This window comes from Dipodomys merriami, unplaced genomic scaffold (assembly GCF_024711535.1).
Source record: "Dipodomys merriami isolate MVZ:Mamm:240054 unplaced genomic scaffold, mDipMer1.0.p SCAF_18, whole genome shotgun sequence".
NCBI lineage: Eukaryota > Metazoa > Chordata > Mammalia > Rodentia > Heteromyidae > Dipodomys > Dipodomys merriami.
In genome coordinates, this window is record NW_027203159.1 from 25,308,593 (window position 1) to 25,321,637 (window position 13,045).

A 13,045-nucleotide genomic window follows, 5' to 3' on the forward strand; every position below is an offset into this window, starting at 1 on the left:
GATTTGTAAGTAAATGTTAGATCTGGAAACATCTCTAAGTAAAATAAAAAACATGGACACGTTGGTACAGATAAAAGAAAGGATTGTGTGACAGTGCTTGATATCTCATGAAGTTAATCTGACACACCAAAGCAACGCAGGACACCTCTCTGAAGTAGATAGAAATGATTCCCATCAGAAGGTTTCTCAAAAGTAATGAAGTTTTTTAAGGTCTATTATGTGTGTGTTCATCATGCTTAGGATATGACAGTGTTCATGTAATAATCATTAGTACTATAAGGAAATCTTGTGCTTCTGTCAATTGAATCAAACTCTGAATGGAACTAAAATACATTTCAATTGTATTAAAATCAGTAATTTAATTTCTACATGGAATAATTCCTGTTTTTTTTACCAGCACACACTCTGGTGTTCATTGAATACTTTCTCTTAAGCCAGCAGTTAAGGAGCTATGTGATACAATGTCCCAAACTTGATTCTCTACAATAACAATATTTTGAGGTAAACATCCATGAATTGATTTATGTTAGAGAAACGATGGTCCCTTTAAAATGGAGACATGCAAATAATTCTCAATGACTACTCTGACATGCAGTTTCTTCTAAAGTAGTTTTTGCCTGGAAAACAGCACAGCACAGAGTCACAAAATACAGTCATTGATAATTCCTCTATTATGATATGGAGGCTCCCATTTTCCTGCCACGAACCCTTCGGAAAATGTAGAAATTTGAAAGCAAGGATTTGTTTCCTTATTTGCAGTTGTCACTGTCTGAAAGGGCAGAAATAATCCCTTCTATTGTCAGATATTTCTACTATAATATGGTGTGTGACAGATTGCTCCTTCCTACATTGATTCCTTGAGAATTTTACAGTCTCTACACAATCCAATATGAATAGAAAATGCTGAGCTTCACAGAAAAACTTTTACCAGGATTTCATATAAATATTTGTGTTGAATCAATCACAAGAATTGTACTTACATTCAAATATTTCTGCAAAGATTCACATAATGTTTTATATCATTCATTACCAAAATACTGCTGTCTAAATATGCGCATCATCAGATACAACCTGGTTTCAAAACCAACATATCTGGTGATCTTCTGAATTCACATATCTAACCTGCATCCTAACTACATTGTTTCAACTTTCTTTCCAAAGGTTGATCTTCATAAAATGTGCTTAAACCACCAGCCCAATTTGCAACAGGAATGTTTTTAGTGTATTATTCATTCATGTGCAATACTGTCTGAAAATAAATTGTATTTTCAGAAAGAAAAATAATACTGGTTTGAATGAACAGTGAAATACTTTCTGGGAAAACCAAAAATTGATGATTACACTATTGTGTAAAACTAATTGCTAAAATTGGTATGAACTTTTGTATTGTGTGCTTATGGCACATCAGTATTTGGAAAACGTGAAGTTATTAGATGGCTTAGCATCAACCTAAATATTATATTAGAAGATTGTAATTTATCTTTGACTCAAGTAAGAAAAAATATCACATCTAATATTCTAAATTTTCATGAGATCCAGCTGCCAGGGGCTCACAATTGTAATCCTACCTTTTCTACTGGATGAGATCTCAGGATTGTAGTCCAAAGCCATCCAATGCAGGAAAACCCATGTGACTCAACAGCAATTACCTTCTAGAAAACCCGAAGTTGCATGTTGACTCAAGTAGTGAAGGGATCGACTTCAGCTGAAGAGTGCAGGGATAGAGTTCAATACCCAAAAACAACCAAAAAATATTCTCAAGAAGAAGCAGTTTTGAAAATGCACCCTTGCAAAATATGTCGCATTCTGAAAGCCTTCCTTGACTCCCTTTCTCCTTCATTTTTCTTGCTATTTGTGTTGGCATATGTTGTTAATATTCAATAAGCAATTTCCATTTGTTTTTTATGCTTTAATTACTATGGTAGTAGAAATCTAAGTATATTGACACGGATGAGTCTGACCTCAGAGGAGCATAGAGAATATCTGTAAGGAAAATTTGAAATAATAATATAGATGCTTGTTTCAAAATCCTTCCTGTTATTACAATGTCAAATTCATTACTTCATACTACAATCAGCCAAACAACATTACTGTCCATTTAATCAATTTGTTTTGAACTTAACCGATTTTAACCCACATTAAATAATTTCATGACTTCAAGTAGCATCCAGAGAAAATAAAACTTTCGGCCCTATTATGTTTTGATACTGTCATTTGACAATTCTCATCAAAAGGACTGTCTATTGAATGTTTATATCCATACATTCTTTTGGACTCTAAACTTTGTTCAAACTTATTTTGTATTACTTGCTCTAAGAAATTCTACTACCATACTGTACAATTACCTCTGATTTTATTCCTACATATAAAATGGAAGAGAATAAAAGTGTTATAGATGCATAAACAAAGAATAATGAGAAGAAAGATATAATATCCATTTGGAGAATTTTTCAGAATACAGAAAATTACACCAAGACACATATTTTCTAATACTAAGATAATTTTCGTGGAATTTTTTATATAAAAAAATAGTAGAAGGATGGTAAACCTCCTGGGTAATGTGTGCCATTATTATCTGTTAAACTTGACACAAGCACATGTTGATCTGAGAGACCTGGTGTCAGGAACTGAAATTGAGCAATCTTTGCCCTATCACCTTAACAGAGAGCTATATCAAGAGAGACATTCTAAAAGGGGACAATTTTTGGTTAAAAATCCAACTAATGGGGATGTTTTCTTCCTTCTTATGGAAGGTATCCTGCTTTACTTTACTGACTCTGATTTATTTTAGAAGATATACAAGATAAATCATTTTTGTCCACCTTCCTAACACTTTCTGTAGGTTTGGCTCTTGGATGTTTCTAGATTATGCAATAATAAACAGCTAATACCGTTCTATCTCCACTTTACCATATCTGTTTTCATTGTATTTTCTCAAATTTTCGTGGGATGTGCAACAGCATCAGAATGCTTCTCTTCCTATCAACTTAGAAAACTACAGTAGCAAGCAAGCATAAATTCAAAAGTTACTGACATTCAGGTTATGGTTTTGAACACGAGGATATTTATGTTTCTTCTCTTTTATGGTATGTAGGAAGGACCCTGAATTCAAGCAAAATAACCTATCCAAAAGACTTTCTGGTATTCATCAGAAGATTACAGTTGCAAAAAAGGGAATAATAAAAGATGACATTAACTGCTAACAGATATTAAACATTAGTAAATATTTCACAGTGTTTCCAACAACTTGAAATAAAATTGTGAATTGAACCTTCATGTCATGTGTTATCAAGACAATCACTAAAACTATGGGTAACACATTCTAGGCCTGGAAATATATAAAATGTAATGGCCACTTCATGTCTATTTTTGTTTGATTTACTATTTCATAAAAACCTATATTGAGTGCTTCCTTCTTTTCTGCTGTTTTTAAATATGCTTATTCAGTAGTAGCTGTGAGAAAATCCCAGAGCACAGAGCATGGATTTTTTTTCCTCATGTCACATTCTGAGATATAAGTTTCACTACTTGCTTAATCCATTACACAGTATAACGTATTTCCTAGCTAACGGTAACTTTAGGATATTTATATTTGCAAGTAGTTATTTCATTCCTTGCTGGATAAACTTCATTGAGGAGAAAAGTACACTGCCCTCCATTAGCCCTATTTCCATGGCTGAAATATAATGCAGTTATTATTTTTTGCTGGTAATATTTTTAGCGCAGGGATATATACTTCCCTAGATCAAACAAACCATTGAAACAAGTGCTGTATAAAATAACTTCGATGTAATTATAAAAAGTACGATCATAGTTCTGATGACTTAGATGTTTTGAAGACACCAGCAGCACACTTCTTTCAAAGCCTAGCAAAATTAGAGTGAATGGTATGATGAAAATTAGAGCATTCAGAAATGGAATCTTCCCTTCAGTCTTTGGGCCAGAAGGAAGCATTTCAATTGAGATAGCTGGTTCGATGATGAAAGACCAGAAAATCTCTACATGAAGTGATTACGTCATTGTTACATTAAGTATGCAACCAAACAGAGACGACATTGGAAGTGACCACTGCAAATGATGTTTATTTGATAGAAGTACTTACTGTTGTCTTTGGTAGGTCTACTTTAGCAGATACGTTAATGTGCCCACAATTCTTTTCATTCTTCCCATTTATGTTACTGCTTTTATTCTTACATCTACATCAGAGCTTTTCTGAATATCAGCTGTTGTCTTCCTACAAGTTCTTTTTCATGTCGATTTTTCTAGGTTTAATTGAAATGCCAGGACACTACTCGCTGAAGCATTTTGGTATCATGGAATGATAGCACCAATCACTAAATTCTGTCCGAAAATTGAATCACCTCACGAAATTTACGTTGTAGTCTTTGCTAGAATGCTCTTCAGCAATAATTCCTAGAAGTTCTTAATAGAAGACAGGGAAGTATTAAAGTATACTTTGGACAAATGACGTTTTCCGGCCTGATGAACTTTTCTATGAAAATATATTTTCAATAGCTTCCAGAGAATTTTCAGGTATAATTTTGAACTGTGATACACAATGTGTATAAGCATTATGTAATTCAGTAAATAATATATATATATATATATATATTGAAATTAATTTTATACTTGGTTGTAAACGACATCTTAATATTTCTGTGAATTTGTCTGTTTATCCTTCATATAGATATCCGGAAACACTACATACTTTTAAAGTCAATATATATATTGAGGAAATTCTGTGAATTCTCCATATCTAAAATAAAACTTCAAACAAATTTAGTAGTTTTACTCATGTGCTTTATCCTGAAATAATATTGCAATTTTCTTCATGTCAACATAGGATATTCCAAGTCATAAACTTAGGCAACATCATTTAATTACTCCTGATAACTCAAAGCTTTAAACCTGATACTGTATATGATTTGTTGTTTAAATTATAATTCTTCTGGGTGGGAAAATTACAGTATTCTAGAGATTTGTCTTGAGAGAACATTTCAAAATATTGAGGCCAAATCAATACTTTCTGTTTTGTCTCCAAAAACTGTTTAAATCATTGGTTTGATTCTTAGTGATGAACTGTGTTAATATGTGTATTATTTAAGCCATTCTATGTTCATGCAAATTTATTTGTGTCTCATATGCATATCTGAAATATTTGTTTTGACATGGTACAGTCTTGTTTCAACTTATACTTTCACACTTGCAAAAACAAAAATTTTCTTATATTAATTAGGGAATCATCGGTGGTCCCAGTATTTTAATGGGATTAACTTAAACACAGAGAAGTGCAATATGGCACTTGGCAATACTATTTAAAATAAATTTGTTTTACCCCACTCCATCCTACACTATTGCTTTTATATCACCTAATTTAGATAACCACGAAGTGCTCTATCATCTACACGGAGGGCAAATATTGATTTTCCCCAACACTAGGTTTCTCAAGATACAGATATAATAAAGCAATTTTAGGCTGGGAATGTGGCTCAGTGGTAGAGCACTTGCCTTGCATGTATGAGGCCCTGAGTTCGATCCCTCAGCACCACACAAGCAAAAATAAAAAAGCCAGAAGTGGCGCTGTGGCTCAAGTGTCAGAGCGCCAGCCTTGAGCTGAAGAGCTGAGGGACAGCGCCCAGGCCCAGAGTTCAGGCCCCACGACCGGACCTAAAAAACAAACAAACAAAAATAAATAAATAAACAATTTTAATGGGAGGCAGTATTTAGAATCTCCTACTATTGACGTGTAGAATTGAACTATTCACACAGACATGAATTATTCCTATAGTTATGAAAAGATAGCTAATTATTCCACATCATTCTGAATCTGTCCCTAATAACATTACCTTCTGTGACTGTTATTATGTTGCAAATACTTGCATATTTCACCCTTGCTAATGGAATCAAAAATTATTCTGTGTTTGAACATAAGAGTTTTATCTGTTACACTTCTTTTGTAATTGTATTGAAGATTATTAATTACATGGCTATAATATTTTGCATATATGTCTATAATTTTTGAGTCAATTAATATTAATCTTCGCAACAGAACAAGGCATATCGCCTCACACTGTGAGATGCAAGAGTTTAGGAAAACAGCAACAGAGATAAGAACAGGTAATGAATTCATATAAAATCATGAATAAACTACTTCTAAAGTTAGTAAATTTTATTGTATTTTTATATCACAACCTGTGATAATTTTTGAATATCTGTAATTCCCGATCGTTCATGAGTTAATAAATGAAATTTATTTCCAAAAGTGTTACAAAAATTTGTGGAGATTATGCATTTACCATAACACTAAATTGGAAAAAATAGACCCAAACTATAGAACTTGTGCAATGATTTGCATGATAAGAAAATGGTAAGAAATGACAATGGAGGAACATATGGATTAGAAATATTAATAAAAATAGGTTGGAAATGACCTGTAAAATTGGGGAGGTGATTATGATTGGAAAGAGAGATAAATGAAGAAAGGGGTAACATGTTCATCAGGAATTGTGCTCATTGGCTTTCTTATATAATTATACACCCCTCGCTACCTCACTATGACAATAAAATTAAAAGAAAAACGAAAAGTTAGACCTAAATCTTACAAAAGATGGGATGACTAGTGGTATATATCCCATAATAAAATCCCTTTGAAACAGATGAGTATGATAATATCTATTAGTTAATCTTTGAATACTACTGGTGCAATTAGCTACTTGTTGGATATACAAGACATAGACCAAATGTATTTAGGCTAATTAGCCAAGGCTATCATTACAATTCTGATATCTAGATCAATCCTGATTACCCTTGTTCATTATTTCCAAATTGCAGGATGTATGTTAAGGTCTTTTGCTTAGGAAATATATGAATAGGATTTTCTCTTGATCTTTTGCATAAACACCTATAGTCCATTTGAAACATTTCTCATTTCCAAAAGTGAGTTTTAGTAAACAAATAGGTGATAATTCAATCTGAACAAGTTTTTGAAAGGGCATACTTCTCATTTGTAGCAAGCCAGAAAATGTTTCTTCGTAATTGCTTCAAAGCCAAAATCAACTTTCCTTTTTTCTCAAAAATACTAATTCATTGTTCATGGGAATTGTAATGTAAGGGTAACAAATAATTAAAATTACTGTAATATATGTATACTTTGCTGTACAGTAAAAATCATCGTAGAGTCCTCACATTTACCAGTGATTATATGTTACACTTTACATGTAATTTTAATACTAAATAAATCATTACAAAATTTGGTATTATATAGAATTTTCATAGAAGCCGGGCGCCAGTGGCTTACGCCTGTAATCGTAGCTATTCAGGAGGCTGAGATCTGAGGATCGCGGTTCAAAGCCGGCCTGGGCAGGAAAGACCGTGAGACTCCTATCTCCAATAAACCACCAGAAAACCGGAAGTGGCGCTGTAGCTTAAGTGGTAGAGCTGAAGAGCTGAGGGACAGCACCCAGGCCCAGAGTTCAAGCCCCACGACCGACAAAAAAAAAAAAAGAGAATTTTCATAGAGATCTATATGCTCCATGCACAAATGCAAAATGACAATTGAGTGAGCACTTTCAAGAAAAATTTTAGACATGAACACACTGCTATCCAGAGTTGTGATAGAATCATTCTGTAAGAGGTGATCGAGTAAAGTGATTCAAGTACTATAAAAGATTTATTTTCCAGTATTTACTCATATTGAAGGACTTACATAAAGAGGATCATATGCTGAATATTTTAAAACATGATTGTTCAAAACTCCATTGTAACTAACAAAGCAAGAAATTATATTTTTGAGAAATGTTGAAATTCATCAATTTTTATAAAATATTCGGCAGCCTGTTTCAGCTTACTTTTTTTTTTTTTAAGTTTTTGGTGTCTGAATTTAGATCCTCAAACTTACTTGACAAGTTCTCTACCACTTTCCCTTAATATGTCTGTGCTCAGTCACATCTTCAGCCTCTTTGTCCACTGGCTGTTACTGAGGTAGATCTCACTCTATGCTTTCCTATTTATTTTTGAGAGGATTCTGTTTGCTATCCAGGCACACACCTAAAAATCACAATTTTGCATTTTAGAGGCTTCCTTTTGTTGCTTGGATGACAGACACAGGTCATCAATTCCAGTTTCCCTTGGTCAAGAGAGTGTAATAAGGACATTTCTGTCTGGACTGGCATTGAACTTTGATTCTTCCATTCTATGCCTTCAAAGAAACTTGGATTATAGTAACAGTCCGAGGTATTCAGGTATAATTTTGTGGTAACAAACACTTCATTTCATATGCTAGGTTCATCTTGAACTTTTCAAATAGCCCAGACTCACTTAAACCCAATATTCTCCTGCCTATTTCCCAAATGCTGGGATTATAGGCAATCATCACGATGCCTGGTTACTTAATATTTGTTGTTATTATAACTTTCACATAACATATATGTTTAAACCATCAGCATATGCATCTGGATCTCCTTGCTTCTCTTCTTTCTTCTTACCTTAATCCCTTCCTTAATTGCTTCCTTCCTTTCTGAATTCTTTCCTTCCTTCTTACTTTCCATCCTTCCTTTCTTTACTTCTTCTATCTTTTGATATACTCCAGTCTGTCTCTGAACCTGCAAGCTTCCTGCCACAGCCTGTTTCAGCTAGTGGCAAGATAACCTACCACACACACTCACACTATCAAAAAAAATCTGATGCACAAATATAGTTGCTGAGAAGTATGATTAGTCAAGTACAAATCCCTCGTTCAATTATATATATATATATATATATATATATATTTTATTATAAAAAATCTGTACAGAGAGGTTACAGTTACATGAGTAAGGTAGTAAGTACATTTCTATTGAGCGTTGTTATCTCCTCCTTTGTTTTTCCCCTAGCATCCCTACCCTCCCCACTTGCACAACTCCTTCCTTCCACATGAATGTGTAAAGTCCCTTTTTGACATAGTGGACTGTACATCTCATTGTTACAATGGATCAGTATGTATCCTTACTGAAGCAATTTGTTATTTCCCTTCCCCTCCCCATATTAGAAAAATATATAGAAGATGCAGGGCACCAGCACCAAATTCACTAAAAACTGGACTTAAACGCCAGGGGAAGAATATACAAAAGACACAAAAAATCACATACTATATTACAATTCTATTTAAAAATAGCAAGAAAAATAAAAGCCCCTGTATCCCTCTCTTGGGGTTCATTTTTGAACAGCATCCTATATGGTCATATGTACTTAGCTTTGGAGATTTTTTGCTCGTCCTACACATATACTAGTTATTGAAAATAAAGGACGCCATGGGACCTATGTGTAGGGAGCGGAGGCAAGACTCCGCCCACTCCCTTGCAGCTTTGAGGTAACCACCCCAGACGGTGCTTGGCGGGACGCCTGGGTTGTGCGCGTGCACGAGCCAGGTAGAGCCCCCAGCCAATCCCATGACACCTGGTGATGGTGAAAGGCAGGCGACCAACAATAGAAAGACCCGCGTTCCGATTCTCCTATATAAGCGGCTGTGTTTCGGGTGCACGCTCTCTCGCGCCCAAGCTCTCCTACAACTAAAAGGCTCTCCAATAAAGCATGATCTGAGAAGACTCCTGGTGTGGTGGTCGTTTTTCCTCGCTGGTCGAGTAGACGGTCACTACAACTGGTGCCGAAACCCGGGAACGAACCTGGGACGGGACCCACGGGAGAGGCCGAATTGGAGCCAGAACTCAACACGCGGAGAGGAGACGTCGGTAAATATCCCCCGGTATGCTGTTCACTGTAGATTTAGATATTTATTGGTTGCTTGCATTGCTTCTTCCCTTGTGGCTTGTCTTTTTGATGGTGCGCACTTGCCTCGAGGAGGGAGGGTTTGATTTAATCCAGGAAGGATGCAAAGTACTAACACGGCATCAGGATAGTCTATCAGAGTCAGCATACAGTAAGGGGGAGGAAAATAGGCCTAAAAGAAAAAGGGAAAAAAGACAAAAGGATCCTAAAGAATTAAAGCAAGAGGGGCTGCAGCCCTCACAAAAGGAGAAGGGTTTCAGAGAGGAGGGGGTCTCAAGGAGACCCCCGTGCCCTTCTTTAAAAGCAAACCGGTTCTCAGCCCTACATGTGGAAGGGCGAGACCAAGAATATAGTAATCTTGTGAGTGACTCAGAGGAAGAAATGTTAGAGGAGGAGGGAGAGCAGCTCGATCCAGCTGATAGTGAAGAGTTAGAAGAGGCTGCGGTGGAGCACGAGGCAGACAGATATGGAGGGTGGCGCCCCCTAGGGGTGGGAGTACCGCAGCAGCCAGGGAGAGGAAACGGAGCTGCCCCTCACCCGTTGGCCCCCCCGCCGTGCCCGCCGGCAGGGAAGAGTCACTTTATAAAAGAAAAAACCTGGTCGCGAGTAGCAGCCGCTTTCCCAGTCTTTGAGAATCCCATTACTGCTGAAAGAAATTTTGAGCCGGTTTCCTACTCCCAGTTAAAAGATTTAGTTGAGGCAGTCAGGACTTATGGAGTGACGGCCAATTATACCACTGCCTTGCTTCAAAGGCTAACTATTAATGCTATGATTCTGTGGGAGCAAAAACTGTTCAATATTTTCCTGAATTAGTGGCTAAACAGGCAATTTTGATCTGAGAAAAAAAAATAAAAATAAAAATAAAATAAAAATAAAAAAAATAAAAAAAGAGGCAATTTTGGGTATAAAGTATTGTTTAATGCATTTTGCAAAAATTCCAGATAAATTAATTATTCCATACACCCGTGAGCAAGTTGAAATTTTAGCAGCCACAATGGATATGTGGGCAATTCTTGTTTGTTCATTTCCAAATGTAATTGAGAATCATTATCCTAAGCATCCTCTGCTTGCCATAGTTAACAAAAATTTAGTGTATTTTCCTGTTGTCACTTCAAAGGAGCCCTTGGCTGATGCTCTAACCATCTTTACGGATGGATCAAAATCTGGACAAGGTGCCTTTTTTGTTCAAGGACACAAACAGCCGGTAGTCTTTAATTTTCGGCCGAATGTCCCACAGGCTGTTGAATGTTTAATTGTGCTTGAAGTTTTTTCTTCTGATTCATTATATGTTGTAAATGCAGTTGCTTCTCTTGAAGTTGCTGCTTCAGTTAAGCAGGCCAGTACAATTCCTAATGTTTTGTTACAGATTCAATCCTTTATCTTAAACAGAAAACATCCTTTTTATATTGGACATATCCGTGCCCACTCTATGCTGCCGGGCCCGATGGCAAAGTGTAATGATTTGGTGGACCAGGAAACTCGGGCTATGGCTCTGGTTGCTGCTGATCCTGTAGAATTGGTAAAAGACTTTCATAGATTGTATCATGTACCTGCTAATACCCTTAGGAAAAGATATAATTTGTCCAGGCATGTGGCAAGAGATATTGTTAAAGCCTGTAAATCTTGTGTTACCTTTCTTCATCCTCCCCATGTGGGGGTAAACCCCAGGGGGTTGAGACCAAACACCCTATGGCAAATGGATGTTACTCATCTGACGGAATTTGGTAAGTTGAAATATTTACATGTGTCTGTGGACACCTTTTCTGGTGTCATTCATGCCACACCTTTGGCAGGAGAAAAGGTGTCTCATGTCAGAATACACTGCTTAGAAGCTTGGGCAGCTTGGGGAAAGCCCCTTAGACTTAAGACGGATAATGGCCCTGCTTATACTTCCCATGGTTTTCGTGCCTTTTGCGCACAAATGCAGGTTGCCCACACCACCGGATTGCCCTACAATCCTCAAGGACAAGGTATAGTGGAAAGAGCTAATAGAAGCATAAAAGAAATGCTTCAAAAACAAAAAGGGGGAGTTGCTGACTCCGCGTCCCCCAGGGAAAGACTTTCTCTTGCGCTCTTTACCCTTAATTTTTTAATTCTAAATGACAACGATCAGTCTGCCGCAGATCGGCATATGACAAGAGACTCCATGGATACTAAAGACATGGTTATGTGGAAGGATGTTATTAATAATAAATGGTATGGACCGGATCCGGTAATAACGAGATCCAGGGGAGCTGTTTGTGTTTTTCCACAGAGTCAAGAAGTACCTCACTGGGTGCCAACGAGACTGACCAGGCCGGTGGAGACTGCAACAGAACCCCCTCTTGATGATGCAGCTGATCTTCCTGCTGTTAGCAACAGTGCTAATAGCAATCCCTGTGATAGCTAAACCAATGATGCTGTGGGCTGTTACAATTTACTGACTGGATTGCCTCTGCGGTGTCCTTTTCCAAAGAGCGGGTGGGAGTCGGAATGTTTTTAGCCTGCTGCTTGGGAGGATGCGTGGTCTGCCTATGGTTGGTCTGTCGCCTTCGAGCCCAAACCAGAAGGGACAAGGTTGTTATCTTGCAAGCATTAGCCGCTTTGGAGAGTGGATCCTCACCCCAGATTTGGCTGTCGGCCCTAAGAGGCAGTTAAGCCTTACCATTCTGCATAGCCTTAGCACCCCGAGGGATCAGGGGATCCCATTGCACCGGGACAGGTATGCAATTTGCAATTTGGGACAGGGTGCAAGGCAAGTGCACTGCACTTGAGGAGATGGTTCTCATCTCCTCAAGAAGAGCATGCTGGGTTGCAAGTGGGTTGATGCCCAAGATCCCACCTCTGCAAAAAAGGCATCGGACGGGCCTGGTCATCACTGGGGAAGGCGCGCCCCTCAGGCGAAGGCCAGTGCAAGGTCCTAATGTTTTAGACAGAGGCCCAACCTCTACTCTTACCTGTTGCCAAAAAACAAAGAAGGGGGAACTGTAGGGAGCCGAGGCGAGACTCCGCCCACTCCCTTGCAGCTTTGAGGTAACCACCCCAGACGGTGCTTGGCGGGACGCCTGGGTTGTGCGCGTGCACGAGCCAGGTAGAGCCCCCAGCCAATCCCATGACACCTGGTGACGGTGAAAGGCAGGTGACCAACAATAGAAAGACCCGCGTTCCGATTCTCCTATATAAGCGGCTGTGTTTCGGGTGCACGCTCTCTCGCGCCCAAGCTCTCCTACAACTAAAAGGCTCTCCAATAAAGCGTGATCTGAGAAGACTCCTGGTGTGGTGGTCGTTTTTCCTCGCTGGTCGA